This window comes from Bos mutus, chromosome 7, assembly GCF_027580195.1.
Source record: "Bos mutus isolate GX-2022 chromosome 7, NWIPB_WYAK_1.1, whole genome shotgun sequence".
In the NCBI taxonomy this organism is placed as follows: Eukaryota; Metazoa; Chordata; class Mammalia; order Artiodactyla; family Bovidae; genus Bos; species Bos mutus.
In genome coordinates this window covers 65,319,449-65,332,440 of record NC_091623.1, presented here as the reverse complement: position 1 = coordinate 65,332,440, position 12,992 = coordinate 65,319,449, and positions in this window count along the sequence as shown.

The window sequence follows — 12,992 nt, the reverse complement described above, 5'->3', positions numbered from 1 at the left end:
ATTGCCACCTCACAGTAGTGAAGTGCCCCTTCTGCTGGGATGGTATGAGAGGAGTCCTAGTAGACAGGACTCCTATCATTGCCCATCCCCATAGGAAGCTAAGGGAAGCTACATGGGGAGCACTAATGAAGCATGTCTCTCCCTCCCAGCCAGGGTGGTATAGCTGAAATTTAGTGGGAAGCTAGTCCTCCCACCTCTGCTCAACAGTAACAAAATGCTCCTCACACTTCAATTGTGTAAACAGAGGCAGAATGTGAATGTTTACTGTCATTTAGTAGTAACAAGGCAACACCTTTCTCTTTTCACCCCCAAACCCATGCAGTATCAGAAGAGCCTGCTAAGACATGACTTACATAGGATCCAAAGTCTTATAACACCCAAAATGCCCAGGATTTGTGAGAAAATTATTCCTCATACCAAGAACCAGGAAAATCTCAATGAGAAAAGTAATACTCACCAACACTGAGATGATGCAGGTGTTAGAATTATTGGACCATGCCTTTAAAGCAGACATGATAAAAGTATTTCAAAGACTATCTGTGAACATACTTGAAACAAAAGAAAAAGAAAAGAAAGAAAGCCTCAACAAAGTAATACAACATATAATCAAGAACTAACTGGAAATTTTAGAAGTAAAAAATACAGTAATTGAAATTTAAAAGCTTGATACATTTGACAGAAAAATGGAGAGGACAGAAGAAGGAATCAAGGAACTTGAAGATGAAGTAATATAAATTACCCAAACTGAACAAAAAGAGAAACTAGATTGAAAAAACAAACAACCAGAGTTGCAGGGACCTGTGAGACTATAACAAAAATATTTAACATTTATTTATCAGAATCTCAAAGAGAAGCAGTGCTGCTAAAAAAAACTACTTGAAGAAACAATGACTGAATATTTGCCAAATTTAGCAGAAGACGTCGGAGAAGGCGATGGCACCCCACTCCAGTACTCTTGCCTGGAAAATCCCGTGGACAGAGGAGCCCGGAAGGCTGCAGTCCATGGGGTCGCTGAGGGTCGGACACGACTGAGCGACTTCCCTTTCACTTTTCACTTTTCACTTTCATGCATTGGAGAAGGAAATGGCAACCCACTCCAGTGTTCTTGCCTGGAGAATCCCAGGGACAGGGGAGCCTGGTGGGCTGCCGTTTATGGGGTCGCACAGAGTTGGACACGACTGAAGCGACTTAGCAGGAGCAGTAGCAGCAGCAGAAGAAGACATAAACATACAGATTCAAGAGACTGAGTGAATCTCAAACACTATAAACCCAAAGGAATTCACATTGAAATTCCTCATAGACAAACCTATGAAAATTAAAGACAAAGCAGCAAGAGAAATAACACCATATTCAGAGAAGAAAACAATTGAAATGACTACAGATTACTCATTAGAAACCATGGAAGCAAGAAGGAAGTGGCACACTTTTCTCAAGTGCTGAAAAAAAGTTGTCAGTGCAGAATTCTATCCCCAGTGACGGTATTTTTCAGAAAGGAAGGGGGAATCAAGATGTCAGATGAAGGAAGCAAAACGGAGTTCTCTCCAGCAGAGAGAGGATGTCCCCTCTTACCACTCCTGCTCAGTATTGTACTGGAATAAGATAAGAGAAGGAAATTAAAGCTATACAAATAGGGAAGGGAGAAATAAAACTGTCCTTAGTTGCAGATGATATAATTGTCTATCTAGAAGATTCCAAAAAACCAACAAAAAATTCCTGAAACTAACACATAATTATAGTTTGCAGGATACAAGGTCAATATAGACAAATTGATTTTCTTTCCTATACATCAATAAACTATTGGCAAAAAGGGCATCAGAGGGCAGACACACTGAAACCATAATCACAGAACTAGCCAATCTGATCACATGAACCATAGCCTTGTCTAACTCGATGAAACTAAGCCATGCTACGTGGGGCCACCCAAGATGGGCGGGTCATGGTGGACAGGTCTGACAGAATGTAGTCCACTGGAGAAGGGAATGGCAAACCACTTCAGTATTCTTGCCTTGAGAACCCCATGAACAGTTTGAAAAGGCAAAATGATAGAATACTGAAAGAGGAACTCCCCAGGTCGGTAGGGGCCCAATATGCTATAGGAGATCAGTGGGGAAATGACTCCAGAAAGAATGAAGGGAAGGAGCCAAAGAAAAACAATACCCAGTTGTGGATGTGACTGGTGATAGAACCAAGGTCCGATGCTGTAAAGAGCAATACTGCATAGGAACCTGGAATGTTAGGTTCATGAATCAAGGCAAATTGGAAGTGGTCAAACAAGAGATGGCAAGAGTGAATATCGACATTCTAGGAATCAGCGAACTAAAATGGACTGGAATGGGTGAATTTAACTCAGATGACCATTATATCTACTACTGTGGGCAGGAATCCCTTAGACAAAATGGAGTAGCCATCATGGTCAACAGAAGAGTCCAAAATGCAGTACTTGGATGCAATCTCAAAAACGGCAGAATCATCTCTGTTCATTTCCAAGGCAAACCATTCAATATACGGTGATCCAAGCCTGTGCCCCAACCAGTAATGCTGAAGAAGCTGAAGTTGAATGGTTCTATGAAGACCTACAAAACCTTTTAGAACTAACACCCAAAAAAGATGTCCTTTTCATTATAGGGGACTGGAATGCAAAAGTAGGAAGTCAAGAAACACCTGGAGTAACAGGCAAATTTGGCTTTGGAATACGGAAGGAAGGAGGGCAAAGGCTAATAGAGTTTTGCCAAGAGAACGCACCAGTCATAGCAAACACCCTCTTCCAACAACACAAGAGAAGACTCTACACATGGACATCACCAGATGGTCAACACCGAAATCAGATTGATTATATTCTTTGCACCCAAACATGGAGAAGCTCTATAGAGTCAGCAAAAACAAGACCGGGAGCTGACTGTGGCTCAGATCATGAACTCCTTATTGCCAAATTCAGACTTAAATTGAAGAAAGTAGGGAAAACCACTAGACCATTCAGGTATGACCTAAATCAAATCCCTTATGATTATACAGTGCAAGTGAGAAATAGATTTAAGGGACTAGATCTGATAGAGTGCCTGAGGAACTATGAACAGAGGTTCGTGACATTGTACAGGAGACAAGACCAACCCCATGGAAAAGAAATGCAAAAAAGCAAAATGGCTGGGGAGGCCTTACAAATAGCAGTGAAAAGAAGAGAAGTGAAAAGCAAAGGAGAAAAGGAAAGATATTCCCATTTGAATGCAGAGTTCCAAAGAATAGCACGGAGAGATAAGAAAGCCTTCCTTAGCAATCAATACAAAGAAATAGAGGAAAACAACAGAATGGGAAAGACTAGAGATCTCTTCAAGAAAATTAGAGATACCCAGGGAACATTTCATGCAAAGATGGGCTTGATAAAGGACAGAAATGGTATGGACCTAACAGAAGCAGAAGATATTAAGAAGAGATGGCAAGAATACACAGAAGAACTGTACAAAAAAGATCTTCATGACCAAGATAATCATCATGGTGTAATCATTCACCTAGAGCCAGACATCCTGGAATGTGAAGTCAAGTGGGCCTTAGAAAGCATCAATACGAACAAAGCTAGTGGAGGTGATGGAATTCCGGTGGAGCTATTTCAAATCCTGGAAGATGATGCTGTGAAAGTGCTGCACTCAATATGCCAGCAAATTTGGAAAACTCAGCAGTGGCCACAGGACTGGAAAAGGTCAGTTTTCATTCCAATCCCAAAGAAAGGCAATGCCAAAGAATGCTCAAACTACCGCACAATTGCACTCATCTCACTAGTAAAGTAATGCTCAAAATTCTCCAAGCCAGGCTTCAGCAATACATGAACCATGAACTTCCAGATGTTCAAGCTGCTTTTAGGAAAGGCAGAGGAACCAGAGATCAAATTGCCAACATCCTCTGGATCATCAAAAAAGCAAGAGAGTTCCAGATAAACATCTGTTTCTACTTTATTGACTATGCCAAAGCTTTTGACTGTGTGGATCATAATAAACTGTGGAAAATTCTTCAAGAGATGGGAATAACAGACCACCTGCCTCAGCTCTTGAGAAACCTATATGTAGGTCAGGAAGCAACAGTTAGAACTGGACATGGAACAACAGACTGGTTCCCAATAGGAAAAGGAGTCCGTCAAGGCTGTATATTGTCACCCTGCTTATTTAACTTATATGCAGAGTGCATCATGAGAAACGTTGGGCTGGAAGAAGCACAAGCTGGAATCAAGATTGCTGGGAGATATATCAATAACCTCAGATATGCAGATGATACCACCATTATGGAAGAAAGTGAAAAGGAACCAAAAAGCCTCTTGATGAAAGTGAAAGAGGAGAGTGAAAAAGTTGGCTTAAAGTTCAACATTCAGAAAACTAAGATCATGGCATCTAGTCCCATCACTTCATGGCAAGTAGATGGGGAAACAGTGGAAACAGTGTCAGACTTTATTTTTGGGGGCTCCAAAATCACTGCAGATGGTGACTGCAGCCATGAAATTAAAAGACGCTTACTCCTTGGAAGGAAAGTTATGACCAACCTAGATAGCATATTCAAAAGCAGAGACATCACTTTGCCATCAAAGGTCCGTCTAGTCAAGGCTGTGGTTTTTCCAGTGGTCATGTATGGATGTGAGAGTTGGACTGTGAAGAAAGCTGAGCACCGAAGAATTGATGCTTTTGAACTGTGGTGTTGGAGCAGACTCTCGCGAGTCCCTTAGACTGCACACAGATCCAACCAGTCCATCCTAAAGGAGACCAGTCCTGGGTGTTCATTGAAAGGACTGATGCTGAGGCTGAAACTCCAATACTTTGGCCACCTCATGCGAAAAGTTGACTCATTGGAAAAGCCCCTGATGCTGGGAGCAAATGGGAACAGGAAGAGAAGGGGACGACAGAGGATGAGATGGCTGGATGGCATCACCAACTCAATGCATATGAGTTTGGTTGAACCCCGGGAGTTGGTGATGGACAGGGAAGCCTGGCATCCTGCGATTGATGGAGTCGCAAAGAGTCGGACATGACTGAGCGACTGAACTAAACTGATAACAAAATATGTACAAGATCTATACATGTGAGGGAAACTACACAATTCTGAAGAAAGTGAAAGTGAAGTCGCTCAGTCGTGTCCAACTCTTTGCAACCTCACAATTCTGAAGAAAGAAGGTCTAAATAAATGGAGAGATACTGTTTATGGATAAAAATACTCAAATTTGTTAAGGCTTCAGTTCTTCTCGACTTGATTTACAGATTCAACACAATGCCAATTAAAATACCAGCAAGTTATTTCGTAGATATTGAAAAACTGATTTGAAAGATTATACGAATAAAGAAAGGACCCAGAATATCCTAAGTAATACTGAAGCATAGAGGATTCACATTATCCGACTTCAAGAATTAACTACTGTAATCAAGACAGTGTGATTATTGGATACATGAGTGTTTATTATATTTCTCTCTCTAATTTTGTGTATATTTGAAGGTTTTCATAACGAAAAGATATTTTAAAATACTACAGACTTGCTCCTTAGAACCTTTTTCATCTGCCCTTATCTCCATGTTTTCTCCCTTCCCCTGATAGGCAAAACTTTATCCACACTCTAGGTTTTATCACTTTTCCTCATTTTCTGTTTCTTAAATACAGAAATTTCTGCTTTAATCATTAATCTTATTCCTTATGTTTGCCTTCAAAATAATACATGATTTAATTCTGTAATCCTTACTCAGATTTTTTTAGTCGAATGCTTAGTTTGCTTATTTAGACTCCTTTTTAATAGCATAAATGTGTAAAACCATGCATTCTCAACTTCAGGTAATCCCTAAATTTTTTGTATTCTTTATCTGTATTTTATAAATTTTCCTCATTTTTCATTCTGAATTTAAAGTGTTTAAAATAAAGGCACACAGTTTTCTGTGGCTAGGGTTTTTTTCTATTTATGATTACTAATTTCTAGTTTTATTTTAGTATGTGTATATTCATGGATCATGGTCTCTTTTTCATGTATTTGTGTATATATTTGAAAATCATCTGCGTCCTTTATATAGCTCTGATTTTGAAAATTTTCCTTGAAAAGAAATGTTAAATTTTCCATGAAAAGAAGATATATAACCTTTCATATTATAGAGTTTGAGGCATATCAGTTAGCTGGAGCATAATTATATTTTTAAAATTCTCTGTATGCTTATTTTGATGTATAGTTAGTCAGTCATAAGCCTATAGAAGCAAGGTAAAATCTACTGCTAATACTGTGTTTCTATCCATTTCTTATTCTGCAGCTTGTGTTTTCATCTCTTATTATAAATGTATTTAATTATGGCAGTTCTAGTTTCCTTGTAATTATATACCTTGTATTTATAAAATAGAACTCTATCTGACATTTGTTTGGGTTTAGTCTTTGTAATATATTTTCACTTGAGATTTCTTTTTATTATTACAACATATTTGTCTATTGTATCTTCTTTTTCCATATAATCTGTATCTTATAGCTCTGGATGCTTCTTGTGTATTTAACATATTGTTTGGTATGATTAAAAATCAAATCTGATTATCTTTGTGTGAATATATCCCTTTTATATTTGATGTCAAAACAATATATTTTGTTTTAATTTTTATCTACTTTTATGTTTTATTTTTGTGTCAAATGCTTCCTTTGTCTTTTGCCTTCTTGTACATGGATTTTCTTACTGTTACTTGGGTTAAATATATACATTATATACTTCCTTGTTATCATTTGAAAGGCTTATATCCTCTTTTTAGATGTTGCCCCTGAAACATTTGTAAATTTATATATTTTGTAATATGTAACCACTGTGTGCTGTGCTTAGTCTCTTAGTCATGTCCGACTCTGTGACCCATGGACTATAGCCATGGGGATACAACACTGGAGAGGGTTGCAATGCCCTCCTCCAGGGGATCTTCCCAACCCAGGGATCAAACCCAGGTCTCCCACACTGCAGGAAGATTCTTTAACATTTGAGCCACCAGGGAAGCCCATCTAACCACTACTTCTTGATGTAGCAAATTTAAACAGTATTTGTTGATGTTCTCTGAAATTTTAGATAATTAGCACACTGCACTTTCTCCTTGTTGTTCAGTCTCCCAGGCATGACTGCCTCTTCATGACCCCATGGACTGCAGCACGCCAGGCCTCCCTGTCCCTCACCATCTCCCTGAGTTTGCCCAAGTTCATGTTCATTGCATCAGTGATGCCATCCAGCCACCTCATCCTCTAACACTCTTTTCTCCTTCTCTTTCTCCTACCCCTTCTCTTTCTCACTTTCTGCTTTGTCAATTATACTGTTATTTTAATTCTGGTGATTCCTGTTACATAAATAATATACTTACACTACTACTTGTCAGTTTGCTCACTTTGATAAGTTTATTGATTTATCACCAAGAAAGATGAGAAATGAATACATTTTCTTTCCCTCAGTTTTATTATTTTTACAACTTATGCCAATTTAACATTTCTCTCCCTTAATTATGCATCCTATAATAGTCCTTTTTTTTCTTTTTTGGCCTGCACGACACAGCTTATGGAAGCTTAGTTCCCAAGGATCTAACTTGGGCCACAAAAGTGAATGCGCCAAGTTCTAACCACCAGACCACCAGGGAACTCCCAAGACATTGTTATATATTTAAAATAACCAGTATTTGCTATGGTTTGTCCTATTATTTCTAACTTGGGTAAAATATTTCAATGTTGTCATTTTTTAAAGATTTAAGAATATATATTCTATGATTTGTTTGTTTATTTTTAAATCTATCTGCCTACTGTCTGAGAATGTCTTTATATTTTATGTTTGGATAATTACTCAGCTTGGCACAAGGCATAACATTTTGGAGTCGTGTATCCCTTTCATTAGCTCTTTGTAGATTATTGATGCATTTTTTAATGACATTGAATGCGGTTGTGGATCAGTCTGTGGTCAACCTGATTCTCCCCTCCCACTTCCACTTCACATTCAGCCTGATTTTTCTCCCTGGAAAATGCTTCCACTACTTTTGAAGCTTTATGAACTTATTTAAGACATACTTCAGAATATATCATCATTTATGATTTTTTTTTCTTAGAACACATTATAATATTTTTCGACAGACTCAATTCATACTATTTTCTGTAAATTTTGTATTGTTTTATCTTTGACCATCTTTTCCATTCTGCATGTTGGGTCCCTGAATTCAGTGACAGATGTTATTTTTGTTTTTGTCTATTGTCCACATAATTTTTATTATTATTAAAACACAGTTGCTGGACAGTATTATGTTAGTTTCAGTTGTACTACATAATGAGTTGACATTTGCATACATAGTGAAATGTTCACTATAAGTCTAGTAACCATCCATCCCAATACAAAGTTATTACTATGGTACTGACCATATTCCTTATGCTGTACATTACATCCCCTTGGATGGAGGTTTGCAGCTTTTAATCCCCTCCACCTATATGGCCCACTCCCCTACTCCAACCTCTCTGGCAACTACCCATTTGTTCTAAGTATCTATGAGTCTGTTTCTGTTTTTATTTTGCTTGTTTTTAGCTTCCACTATAAGTGAAATCATATGAAGCTTGTCTTTCTGTGTCTCACTGTTTCACTTAGTATAATACCCTTTAGGTCCATCCATATTTTCACAAATGGCAAGCATTTATTTTTTAATGGCTGAGTAAGAATCCATTATGTATGTTATGTATGTATGTGTGCATGCCTGTGTGTATGTATACCGCATCTTCTTTATCCATTCTTCCTCTGAGGTACCCTTAGGTTGCTTCTGTATCTTGGCTATTGTAAAAGAAAAAAAATGCTGCATTGAACACTGGAGTGCATGTATGTTTTTGAATTAATATTTTTGTTTCCTCTGAGTAAATACTTAGAAGTGAAATTGCTGGATCATACGACAGTTCTAGTTTGAATTTTCTGAGGAACATCCATACTATTTCCTATAGTGACTGCACTAGTTTATAATCCCACCAACAATGTACAATGAACAATGTATTGTTCCTTTTTTTCCACATCCTTGGTGACACTTGTTTGATATCTTTTTGACAGGTGTGAGGTGGCATCTCACTGTGGTTTTGACCTGCATTTCCCGGATGATTAGTGATATTGACCATCTTTTAATGTGTCTGTTGGTCATCTGTATGTCTTTGGAAAATTGTCTATCCCAGTCCTCTGCCCTACTATCCACCTACTTTAATCTTTTTCTTTTTCTCTATATTCTTCATGATTCCTTTTTTTTTTTTTTTAAGTTGCTTAGTCATGTTCGATTCTTTGCAACCCCATAGACTCTAACAGTCCATGGAATTCTCCAGGCCAGAATACTGGAGTGGGTAGCCTTTCCCTGGAGAAGGAAATGGCAACCCACTCCAGTATTCTGGCCTGGAGAATCCTGTGGACAGAGGAGCCTGGTGGGCTGCCGTCTATGGGGTCGCACAGAGTCAGACACGACTGAAGCGACTTAGCAGCAGCAGCAGCTCCTGCACTGCAGGTGGATTCTTTACCAACTGAGCTATCAGGGAAGCCCATATTCTTCATGATTATCTCAACATTTTTTCTTTGTTGGTACTTTGGTTATAAGCCAAGTCTATATTTGCTAAATACGGTCATTTTTTTGTTTGGTTTGGATTTTTTTGCTTCTGTATTTATTTCTTGTGTGTGTTACTCACTCCGTTGTGTCCAACTCTTCGCAATCCCATGGACCGCGAAGCCCACCAGGCTCCTCTGTCCATGGTATTCTGTGGGCAAGAATACTGGAGTGGGTTGCCATTTCCTTCTCCAGGGGATTTATTTCTCAGGTCTTCAGTTTTCCTTTTCATTCAGCTCTTATTTGTCATATATATGGTTCTCTGCTTCTATCAGTTTCATATTTTCATTATTTTCTTCCTCAACACAAAACCTTTCTAGGGAAATTTCTTCTGTATAATTTTGCTTGTTATCAATGGCCTGTGTTAGTAGTGTCCTATTCAATATCCATCCTTCCCTGTTTTCTTATTTACAGACCATTCATTTTAATAAAGGCAGTAAAATACTCAGCTAAAAGGCAACATTTCCAAGACTCATAGCTAGTGGTGGTTGATTTTGATGCATTTATCCTTAGTTTCCTACCACAACAAGGCCACAAATTAAATCTTCCCATAGTATAGCTTTTGTATTTTGAGTCATCTTTCTCCACGTGTGAGGATCTTAGTATAATTTTTTTAAAATCACCTTTTCATTAACATTTCTTACCTCCTGAGTGTGTTAATGAGTGTATTGGGCAGTTAAGACTGGTTAATTTGTTTTACTGCAATGAACCAAATGGATTCAAGCAAATGGCTTTCTTTTCTGTCTCTCTCCCTCCTGCCCCAACATTTTGGGTTGCTCAGTTTGAATTGTATGGCATGAAACTCAGTCCTTTCCTTTGATTGATTTCGAGGTATTTTGGCTGGTTTGCTTCTATTTGTTATTCTATCACTAGGTTTGGGGAAAAGGAGAGTTTTGGATGTTTTCATCCTACCATCTTAACTTGGAAGTCTGTACAGGTACTTTAAATTTTAATCAAAGTAATACAAATAGTCACAAATCAAATCATGGAAAAGTCTTGTGATAAGAAACAACTGAGTTCAACTTCACTGTAGCTTAACACAAACCTTAGTCTCCAGAGGCTTTTTTTTTTTTTCTTTGTAAATGGAGGAAAATTTTACATACTGTGAAATGCACACATTTTAAGTGTAAAATCTGATGAGTTGTGACAATTGCACATACCCTGTGACCCCCTCTATTAAACATAAAACATTTTTATCACCCAAGAAAGATCCTTTATGCAACTTTGCAATTAATCCCTTCTCACTCCTCCATCCTAGAGGCAATCTTGTATGAGTTTTGTTTCACCACAGGTTAGTCTGCCTACTGTAGAACTTCATATATATTGATCATATGGTAGGTATTCATTTACATCTGGCTTCTTTCACTCAGCATATAATTTTTGAAGTTTTTCCACGTTGTAACATATTTCAGTGGTTTGCTCCTTTTTATTACTGAAGGGTATTCTGTTGTCTGTTTATATTTCAGTTTGTTTATCCATTCTGCTGAAGATGGACATTAAAGTTGTTTCCAGTTTGGAGCTACTGTGAAGAAAACTGCTATGACATTACTGTGCACATCTTTCTATGTACACATGTTTTCATTTCTCTTGAGTAAAAGACTAAAGTGGAGTTTATGGGTCTTAGAGTAGGTGTACTTTCAACTTTATGAAAAACTACCAGAACAGTTTCTAAACTGGTTTTACCATTCTACACTGCTTCTAGCAATTTGTGAAAGTTTTGACTGCTCCATATGCTCGACAACATTTGGTCCTGTGACCTTTTCACCTTTGCCATTTTAATGAATTTATGGTATGTACCTCTGTGATTTTATTATACTTTGCATTTCCCAGGTAACTAAGAATTGATGTTAAGCACTTTTCCATGCACTTATTAACCATTTTTATTTCTTCTTCCATGAAATGCCCGTTCAAGTTTTTTTGCAGATTTTTTAATTGGTTCTTTGTATTATTGAGTATAAAAATTGTTTGTATATTCTGGATACAAATACTTTATCAGATATAGTTACTGCAAATATGTTCTCCTAGACTAAGACTCAGGTATGTTTTATTAATGGTGTCAGTGAGCATTCAATGAAGGGAATACTTAGATTTTCATGAAATACATCTATCTTTTCTTCTTACCTCTTGGAGAGTAATTACTAGCCAAGAAATATTACCTAATCTAAGCTAAATCGGTTTGTCAAACTCTATAGAAAGGTCTCCTTGGATTTTGATTGAGATTGTATTGAATTTGTGGATCAAGTTTAGGAGAATGGGATTTCATCAATATTGAGTTTTTATTGAGTCAAACAGTACATGGACATGGAACAGCTTTTTATTTCGGTCTTTATTAATTTATCATAGTAATATAATTTTCCAGTTTTATGTGTCAGTTGGGCTGGGCTATGGTACTCAGTTATTCAAACATTAATCCAGATATGGCTGTGAAGGTATTTTGTGGACAATTAACATCTACCATCAGTTTACTTTAAGTAGAGATTATCCTTGATAATCTGGATCTGCCTGATCCAATCAATTGAAAGGCTGAGGAGCAGAATTGAAGTTTCCGTGAGGAGGAAGAAATTCCACCTATGGGGTTGCATCTTCAGCTTCTGCCCAAGAATTTCCAGCTTATCCTTCCTAACAGTTTGCCCTGAGAGCTTCAGACTTCACTCGCCAGCCCCTACAATCACATAAGTCAATTCCTTACAATAAATGTCTATCCTACTGATGCTATTTCTCTGGTGAAACCCTGACTCTGGGGCACTTAACATATAGCAATAAAGATGATTTTTGGATACTGACTCAAATATTTACCATTCCTTTATTCCTTAGGTGGTGACGTTCTTCTCACCCTAACCGAACACAAACCTTTGATAAAGGGCATACTTCCTGGAATCTTTCAGGGGACATAGTGTGGGGTAGGCAGGATACATTAGCTCTCCTACATCTTGAAGTCTGAATTCTTTTGTCTCTATTATACCAAGGAATTTCTGGCATCTCAATTCTATTTACCAAGGACCACTGTTGAGAGTCTATAAATTTGTTTACAAGCACAACAAACAATTAGGACCATATCCATCCCCTCAAAATTGAAGACTGAATTCAATGTCTGTAAAACATCTTTTTCAAGACGTTTATCTAAGCCAAGACATAGCTACGTGATGAATTTAATTGACATTGTGTATCAGCAATCTTAACTGACATTCTGTACCAGCAATTTTCACGGTCAGATCTCAAATCTGGTCATTGGCTTTGATAGTTCTTTGGCTTTAGGAAATAAGAGATTATTTTAGCCAAATTATAGACACTTTTGGGTTTCACTTTTGGTTTTGTTTGAGAACTGAGGGATTTGATGACATATTCCTTCCTTTAATATGTTTGAGGCCTTCAGAAGTAGCCATACCATTTAGTAATCTTTGAATTCCTTATGCTCTTTATACTATCTG